General features: G+C 44.0%; 1 non-coding gene across 1 annotated transcript; it reads left to right on the top strand.

Moving 5' to 3' along the window:
• Window positions 1-8,698: 8,698 nt before the first annotated feature.
• TRNAA-UGC lies at window positions 8,699-8,770 on the top strand. Its single transcript has one exon. It is a non-coding gene; the product is annotated as a tRNA-Ala (tRNA).
• The last annotated feature ends 224 nt before the right edge of the window (window positions 8,771-8,994 follow it).

Here is an 8,994-nt window from a genome sequence, read left to right as displayed (position 1 = left end):
TCACCTTGCAGTCCAAGGGATTCTCAGGGGTCTTCTCCAGCACCATAATAAAGAGAGCACGGATTGTATTAGTAGGTTATGGCAAGTTTGGTTTTGCTTTTCTGAGTTAGGCTGCTTCCTTGGTGGTGGTAGTGGGAAACACTATCAAGTCATATCCAGCTTATGGCAACATGATAGGGTTTTCAAGGTAATAGAGAGGTTCAAAGGTGGTTTTGCCATTGCCTGCCTCTGTGCGGCAAGCCTGGACTTCCTTGGTGGTCTCCCACCCAAATACTAACCAGGGATGACAACCGGAAACCACCTTAACTGCATTTGCAGAGTAGAGCAGCTGAAGAGCAGGGTGGGTGTGGGCCATTGAGTAGTAGATTGCCAGAGCTATAAAACTGGGGATAAATTCGGATCTGAAGACGCCTGAGAAGTTCTTTTATTTTCCAACTGAACTAGCAAGCTCTCTCTGTTCCTCTGTGTTGGACCCAATGTTTATGTTATTTATGGGATTTATTTTCTGCCTGTCTCACTTGGACTCAAGGTGGATCACGCAGAGTGAGTCAGTGAAATTGACAAATGGAATATTCAGTAGACAGTGCAATGGGGTTAGGGTTGTATAACCAACCAGAAGTCTAAAAACGGAAAGGAAACGAAGCATAAAGTAAGGGTAAAGGTTTCCCTTGCTCGAAAGCCAGTCAAATCTGACTCTAGGGATGCGGTGCTCATCTCCGTTTCCAAACCGAAGAGCCAGCGCTGTCTGAAGATTTCTCCGTGGTCATGTGGCCGGTATGACTAGACGCCGAGACACGTGGAACGCTGTTACCTTCCCAACAAAGCAGTACCTATTTATCTACTTGCAGTTTCTTGCTTTCGAACTGCTAGGTTGGCAGGAGCTGGGACCAGAGACGGGAGCTCACTCCATCATACGGCACTCGGGTCTCGAACTGCTGAACTACCGACCTTGCGGTCTGCAGCTCAGCGTCTTAGCCACTGAGCCACCGCAGCCCCTAAAGCATAAAATATGACACATTAAATGATGCAAAATCCCATAGCAGGATCCTAGTTTCACCAAGCTGTACAGAGTAATACAGACCACAGTCCCTAATAATTTCTCCAAGTAACTTTGTAAATCCTTGACTACAGTGTGATTCGCTTGCTTGCCTGAAAAAAAGCCATCTCGAATAATACAGTTTTGCATCGTTTGCGAAAAGCCAGGAGAGTGAGAGCCTTCCTGATCGCCTCAGGCACATTTATGAATACCTTCTTTAAGTTCTGTAAAAACAAATGGAAGATATTTTTCTTTGTTGTGTGACATCTAGGGAATACCATACTGGAATATACTGCTTTTAAAATAAAATACATACTGACACATGGCATGTTCTAAAAAAACCAACCCTCTGGAAATGGCAGAATTGCCTTTTTTCAGACTTGAGCCTCCCAGAATTATTTATTTACTTTGTACACGTTTTTTCTCCCCAGCGGGGACCCAGAGTGCCTTATGTCATTTGCCTCTCCTCCATTTATACCTCACAACAACACTGTGAGGTAGGTTAGGCTGCTAGTGTGTGGCTGGCCCTAGGTCACCCAGCAAGCTTTCATGGCAAATCTTAGTCCAGCATGCTAACCACCATACCATTCAGGCTTCCCTTGGGTCTAGAAACTCAGAGGATGACTACAGCTGGAATTGTATACTTAATAACTCTCCGTTCCCAAAATATAATTCTGCACATGTGCAATGTAGTCTACCTTTGGATTTTTCAATGTCCTCTTAAAATGCTCAGCCAGTTGGGTTTTTTTGTACCCATTTGCATTTATATGGATTTTTGTGGAGCTTTTCAATCTCAGTTGACATTGCTGATGTGTTGATATTGTGGCATCATTAGTTTTAGTACTCTCTCAAAGTTTATATTTGTATGAAATACCGCACTGTGAAGCATTTAGTGGTCCTTTTGTCCTCTTCTAAAATATTGCATCTTGGGTTCCCCTCCCCCACCGGGAAGGGTTGTGAAACCTTCCCGATAATATACCATTTTCTGTTTCTTATGGTTTTTAATCCTGCTGCGCTCATACTGTTCTGTATTTTTTAAAGAGATAATCGGCCAGTGTTCTTGGAGCACTGTCTTCCTCCAGTGAAAGGCTAAGCCATTTTGCAACAAAAAGAATGGTTCAAATAGAATCCCTTCTGACAGCAGGTTTAACTAGGTTAGTTTTTCCTAGCCCCCAGTAGAAACTTTCTGCTGTCTATGTTTTTTGTGACAGATGTGAGTTCAAGAGGCACACCTGGCCTTGCCGTAGTACAGGGATCCCCAGCGTGGTTCCGTGGATGCCATGGTGCCTGCCAACACCTTTCGTGGTGACTGCCAAGCTTTTTTAGAAAGTGTGTGAGGCTAGGCGAGGCTTTTGCCCAGCCAGGTTGGTGCAGTGGTTATGTGTGCGGACTCTAATCTGGGAGAACCGGGTTTGATTTCCCCATTCCTCCACCTGCTGGATGACCTTGGGCAAGGCATAGTTCTGTCAGAGCTGTTCTTAAAAGAGCAATTCTCGAAAGAGCTCTCTCAGCTCCACCCTGTTGTGGGGAGGGGAAGGGAAAGGATATTGTAAACCACTCTGAGAGTCCTTTGGGTAGTGAAGGGAAGGGTATAAATCCAGTCTCCTCCTCCTCCTCCTCCTCCTCCTTTATCTGGGCCATTGGAGATTTGATTGGCTATGTAGATGTTTAAAAATGTTGCTTTGGCAGTAACTACCACCACAGCAGAAGGATCTTCACTGTGTGGCTGAAGGTAAGGCATGGCAGCCATTTTATGGCTGGATCCACCTCCTTTGGTAGCCATTTTTCTTTCAGTGATTTTGTGGGCTGCACCCAGCACGGCTTGAAAAGGTTTGGGACCCCTGTCAGAGTAACACTGTGACTCAAATCCAGACAGGCTGAGTTGATAACATGAAGGATTGAATTCGCAGAGGAGTTAGTGAGTCTATGAGGATCTACTCTTGCAATCATGCTGCTTCTGTCTACACTTTGAATTATTCACAGGCTTTCTTTTATGGGGAAGTGATTAGTCCTAATTTTCTTTCCCTTCTCTCCCAAATTACTGATTGATGAGAAGTGACCCTGTGGGACTGGTATAAGCTGTGTTTGTAATACCTGCCTAGCATGGAAGGGCTCATGAGTGGAGGTGGGGCTCCTGCGTAAGCTGGAACTTTGAAAATTAATATAATGATTTCATCTTACATTTCAGAAGCGGGTGCATTTGAACTTTTCAAGAACAGAGATATTTTCCCTTTTAAATGTCGAATTTGACTGTAAATCTCAAAGCAGAGCACTGCTGTGGAGAAAAGTCCACTGAGTGATTGGTTTAAAAGGGTATTTTGTGCCAACTTTGAATTCTCCCCTCCCTGATCTTTATACAAAGGAAACTTGCTATCCCGAGCAGCAAAACCACTTAAAATCTGGCTTTACAATGGGAGTGTAACTTTGGCCATGGTGTTCGGTGGGGGCGGGAGGGGCACAGCGTTATCACTCGTACTCTTTGCTGTACAAATTGCCGTTACTTATTGGTATTTCTGGGAAAATGTAGACATTTCTGAAAACCCGAGGCCTCAAAACTAATTCTGGTCTGACCAAATGTATTACCATGCAATTTAGAAGTAGCTCATAAAATAAATGAGTAATACAGAATGAGCTGCTGGTAACTCATTGAAAGGGGATTAGATAGATTCATGGAGGATAGGTCTATCATTGGCTACTAGCCATGGTGACAGAAGGGAACCTCCACGTCCAGAGGCACTAAACCTCTGAATTGCAGAGCCAGGAGGCAGGCCTGGTTGGCCACTGTGGGAGACAGGATGCTGGACTAGATGGACCACTGGTCTGCTCCAGCAGGGCTGTTCTTATGTTCTTATTACAACCAGGCTTTGACTGAAGTGATTTAGCATGAAGGTCAGGGTTGAAGCAGAGCATTGTCTCTAGAGGACTTTTTGGTTTGCAATTACTTGAACAAAAGTATGGAAACACAGGAAGGTAGTGATTAGATCTATCAACAGTCATGATGTAGTATAATATTGAGGGAGATGAGGGGAAAATACAGAATATAGGCACGTGGAAAACAGGAAAATTGCTTTTGGACTACATTACTAGGCACAGTGACAGTTTCATGAGCTTTCTGGAGACGCAGGCAACTAAAAAATAATGTTTGAGGCTTGTTTCAGGCAAGGAGAAGAAGGACATCAGCATAATATGTGGACTGTCCTAAATGCTCTGCCGTCCCCTTGGTTACAATCGTTCTTCTTTGGCCTGATGCCTTTTCTGTCTCCTAGCTTTGTTCACTTTTGAGAAAGGACGGGAGAGCAGGAGCCATCTTACATCCTTAAGCATGAATTAAGCTTGGTCCACCAGCTATTGCTGCTGGTCAGTGCAGTGTTCTCCAAGATAATAGATCTTGCTTGCTGTTTGCCCGTCAGATGGGAAATTAGAGTGGAATACTATTTGTTGGCCTGTAGAAAATATTTATTGTTAAACTCAGCCAACATGGCATGAGCGCCCTTGATGTTTGTAGCCTAGGAAAACTTAAAACCATGGCTTGGTTCACACATAACTATGGCTTAACCATTTCTCCCCAAAGCTCAGTCCCACGTTCTCTTGGCAAATTATTAGGAAGGGAATTGAAAACAAATAAGCCAGTATCATAATGCCCCTGTATAAATCAATGGTGCAACCTGATTTGGGGTACTGTGTACAGTTCTGGTCACCACACCTCGAAAAGGATATCATAGCATTGGAAAAAGTGCAGAAAAGGGCAACTAGAATGATAAAAGGGTTGGCATTAAGAACAACTTTGGATATTGGCCTTCCTACATCGGACCATCTTATAGCGATTGCCATCTGCACTTACTTGCCCTTTATGCAAATTGGTTTTTTTTAACATGAAATTTTATAGTATTGCATCTATGCATTGGTGTTTTATTGTATTTAACTTGTTGTACTCTGCCTTGAGCCAGCTTCCGCTGGCAAGGCGGGGTATAAATAGAAAGTAATAATAAATAAATACAGAAATTAAAAAATCATCATTTATATATTTTATAGTCTGCCTTTTTCACTGAGACTCAAGGCAGATTACACTGTGCATGTCAATGCAATCCATAGAATGTGATACCTAATAAACAAGGTAACTGGGGTAGGATTACAGAAGTCTGAAACAAAGCAAAACATATTAGACATGGTACATTAACAGTGCAGAAAGTACCACTACATAAGTAGTAGACAATGCGCTGGGAGCAGGACACTACATGCAGCAGACGGATAATACGTACTGTACACAGTGGTCTAGTCCACAGTCTCATTCTTTGTAAAAAGCACCTTCCTTAACCATTCTCTTGTAATATTAGCCCTATTGCCTTTACAGAAATGGCTTCCAGAACAATTTGTTTTACATAGTTTGCAGAAAGACAGAAGTGTGGACACTTCCTGTCCTCCTGAGGCATGCCATTCCACAAAGCAAGTGCCCCAACAGAAGATGCGCACAGAATGGCTGCAGTTGGTCTCGCCTGTTCATAGGGTAGCACTCCCAGAAGGCCCTGCTCAGACAAACCAAGCTCTTGTGGCAGCACACAGGAGGAGAAGCAAGTTTGCAGATATGAGGGTCCAAGGCCATGAAGCGCTTTGTATATGATAGCTAACGTTTTGAATTGAACTTGGTAACTGATGAGCAGCCAATGGAGTGACTGCAGACTGCAGAACTTCGTTGGTCTTTGAGGTGCCACTGAATGATTAATGTGTTCGGATTTAAAACGGCCATAATTGCTGTGATACTTTACCATTTGGGTAGCTGCTCTGCAGAGAACGTCTTCAAATGCCTGCAAAATTCAACATATTAGGGATAGCGGACTACCCTCTCTCTGCTTTTGTCTTCTCTCGCTGCGGTTCTCTTTTCTCCCGACTATCAAAGGATCAGAATCTTCCTTCATGCAGAAACTGCTCAGATTTCCTCTTGAACTTTGATGCGGTGAAGCTCTTTAAACTAGGGAATCTGTGATAACAGCCTCCGCTTACAAGGTTTAAAGTCTATGACCTCTTCATTGTAGTAGGCAGGAAAGCATTTTATAACTCTGTGGATATTTCTGTACTTTCTAAAACTGGTTGGAAATAGGTTGATAAACTGGCACAGGTGGAAAACTCGTTTGTGAAGGCATCGCTTTTGTTGATTTGCGTGCTGCCTAATTAATGGCCACTTTCTGCTTCTGCAAACAGCTAGATAACACACAGAGAGACGCCCTCGGGAGCGACCCGAGGATGCGTCCGCCATTCGCGGGAGCCAGACCGGAAGCCGGCTTCTCTTATGTTCTTATTACAGTTTGCCGTTTCGTGCGAACTGGGCAAACATGGCTTGCCTGGAAATCAGGCCTGCAAAGCACACATTGATTTTGGTTCATAATTCTGATTTCCAGGCAACCTGTGCCAACCTTAATTTGCTTGGTTTTCATATAATGCCAAACTATATCTTGCTGAGAAATGGGAAAGAATAGAGAGAATCCCAGCATGTGTAGGGGGGAGAGACGAGGAGAGGGAATGTGCACAAGCTCATGGATTGTCCCTGATAACCCTGCAAATGATGTTTCCCAAGAATGGGAATGTGACATCTGAACTGACCCTCTGTGGGCAATCTGTACTTCAAAACCAAGACGAGGGAGGGGTGTGTGTTGTGGGCAGAGATTCTTAACTGTTGTGGTGTTCTACCTTCTGCCTCATGTTTCTTCCTTCCCCTGCCTTTCTTACCTTTCGCTGTTTCCAGTTCTTGCTGACAACTCCCAATACTTGAAAAACTGCAATCATCATTTGCTTCAAGGTGCTGGTTTTGACCTTTAAAGCCCTATATGGTCGGGGGCCTGCCTACCTGAGGGACCGCCTTTCCCCATATGTCCCCCAGAGAGCACTGAGGTCAGGGTCGCAAAATCGCCTGACTCTCCCTGGTCTGAAAGACGTCAGACTGGCCTCTGCCAGGGCTAGGAGTTTCTCACTGGCAGCTCCACACTGGTAGAATGAGCTCCCGGAAGACATCAGGGCCCCTCGGGACCTCTTACAGTTCCGCAGGGCCTGTAAAACAGAGCTCTTCCACCAGGCCTTCGATTGGGAGCTGCCACCGACGAATGAGCTATCAAAAACTGAACATGTCACGCTCCTCATGTTACTGGAATTAAGAACAACTTTTGATATTGGCCTTCCTACATCGGACCATCTTATAGCGATTGCCATCTGCACTTACTTGCACTTTATGCAAATTGGGTTTTTTTACATGAAATTTTATAGTATTGCATCTATGCATTGGTGTTTTATTGTATTTAACTTGTTGTACTCTGCCTTGAGCCAGTTTCCGCTGGCAAGGCGGGGTATAAATAGAAAGTAATAATAAATAAATAAATACATAAATTAAAAAAATCATCATTTATATATTTAGTTTATAGTCTGCCTTTTTCACTGAGACTCAAGGCAGATTACACTGTGCACGTCAATGCAATCCATAGAATGTGATACCTAATAAACAAGGTAACTGGGGTAGGATTACAGAAGTCTGAAACAAAGCAAAACATATTAGTCATGGTACATTAACAGTGCAGAAAGTACCACTACATAAGTAGTAGACAATGCGCTGGGAGCAGGACACTACATGCAGCAGACGGATAATACGTACTGTACACAGTGGTCTAGTCCACAGTCTCATTCTTTGTAAAAAGCACCTTCCTTAACCATTCTCTTGTAATATTAGCCCTATTGCCTTTACAGAAATGGCTTCCAGAACAATTTGTTTTACATAGTTTGCAGAAGTGTGGACACTTCCTGTCCTCCTGAGGCATGCCATTCCACAAAGCAAGTGCCCCAACAGAAGATGCGCACAGAATGGCTGCAGTTGGTCTCGCCTGTTCATAGGGTAGCACTCCCAGAAGGCCCTGCTCAGACAAACCAAGCTCTTGTGGCAGCACATAGGAGGAGAAGCAAGTTTGCAGATATGAGGGTCCAAGGCCATGAAGCGCTTTGTATATGATAGCTAACGTTTTGAATTGAACTTGGTAACTGATGAGCAGCCAATGGAGTGACTGCAGACTGCAGAACTTCGTTGGTCTTTGAGGTGCCACTGAATGATTAATGTGTTCGGATTTAAAACGGCCATAATTGCTGTGATACTTTACCATTTGGGTAGCTGCTCTGCAGAGAACGTCTTCAAATGCCTGCAAAATTCAACATATTAGGGATAGCGGACTACCCTCTCTCTGCTTTTGTCTTCTCTCGCTGCGGTTCTCTTTTCTCCCGACTATCAAAGGATCAGAATCTTCCTTCATGCAGAAACTGCTCAGATTTCCTCTTGAACTTTGATGCGGTGAAGCTCTTTAAACTAGGGAATCTGTGATAACAGCCTCCGCTTACAAGGTTTAAAGTCTATGACCTCTTCATTGTAGTAGGCAGGAAAGCATTTTATAACTCTGTGGATATTTCTGTACTTTCTAAAACTGGTTGGAAATAGGTTGATAAACTGGCACAGGTGGAAAACTCGTTTGTGAAGGCATCGCTTTTGTTGATTTGCGTGCTGCCTAATTAATGGCCACTTTCTGCTTCTGCAAACAGCTAGATAACACACAGATTATACGTTCTATCATTCTGACATGGCGAGGAAAAAAATCAGTTAAATGTGGACAGTCAGGAGAATGCAGTCATGTTACAGCAGGGGTTGTGGCTCAGGGGAAGAGCCTTTGCTTTGCATGCAGAAGGTCCCAGGTTCAATCCCTGGCATCTCCAGTTAAAAGGACCAGGCAGTAGATGATGTGAGAGTCCTCCGCCTGAGACACTGGAGAGCCGCTGCCAGTCTGAGTAGACAAGACTGATCTTGTTGGACTGATGGTCTGATTCAGTATAAGTCAGCTTCATGTGTATATATATGGCAGGAAACACTATTCCCAGCCCTATGCTAGTGCTGCTTCTCCAAACAGCCCCCGGCTAGTGAGGTGTCTGCCTCCATGAGA

This window comes from Gekko japonicus, unplaced genomic scaffold, assembly GCF_001447785.1.
Source record: "Gekko japonicus isolate JY-2015 unplaced genomic scaffold, Gekko_japonicus_V1.1 scaffold1591, whole genome shotgun sequence".
NCBI classification, from domain to species: domain Eukaryota; kingdom Metazoa; phylum Chordata; class Lepidosauria; order Squamata; family Gekkonidae; genus Gekko; species Gekko japonicus.
Note: the sequence above shows the minus strand (reverse complement) of the source record. Positions and strands in the feature narration are given on the sequence as shown.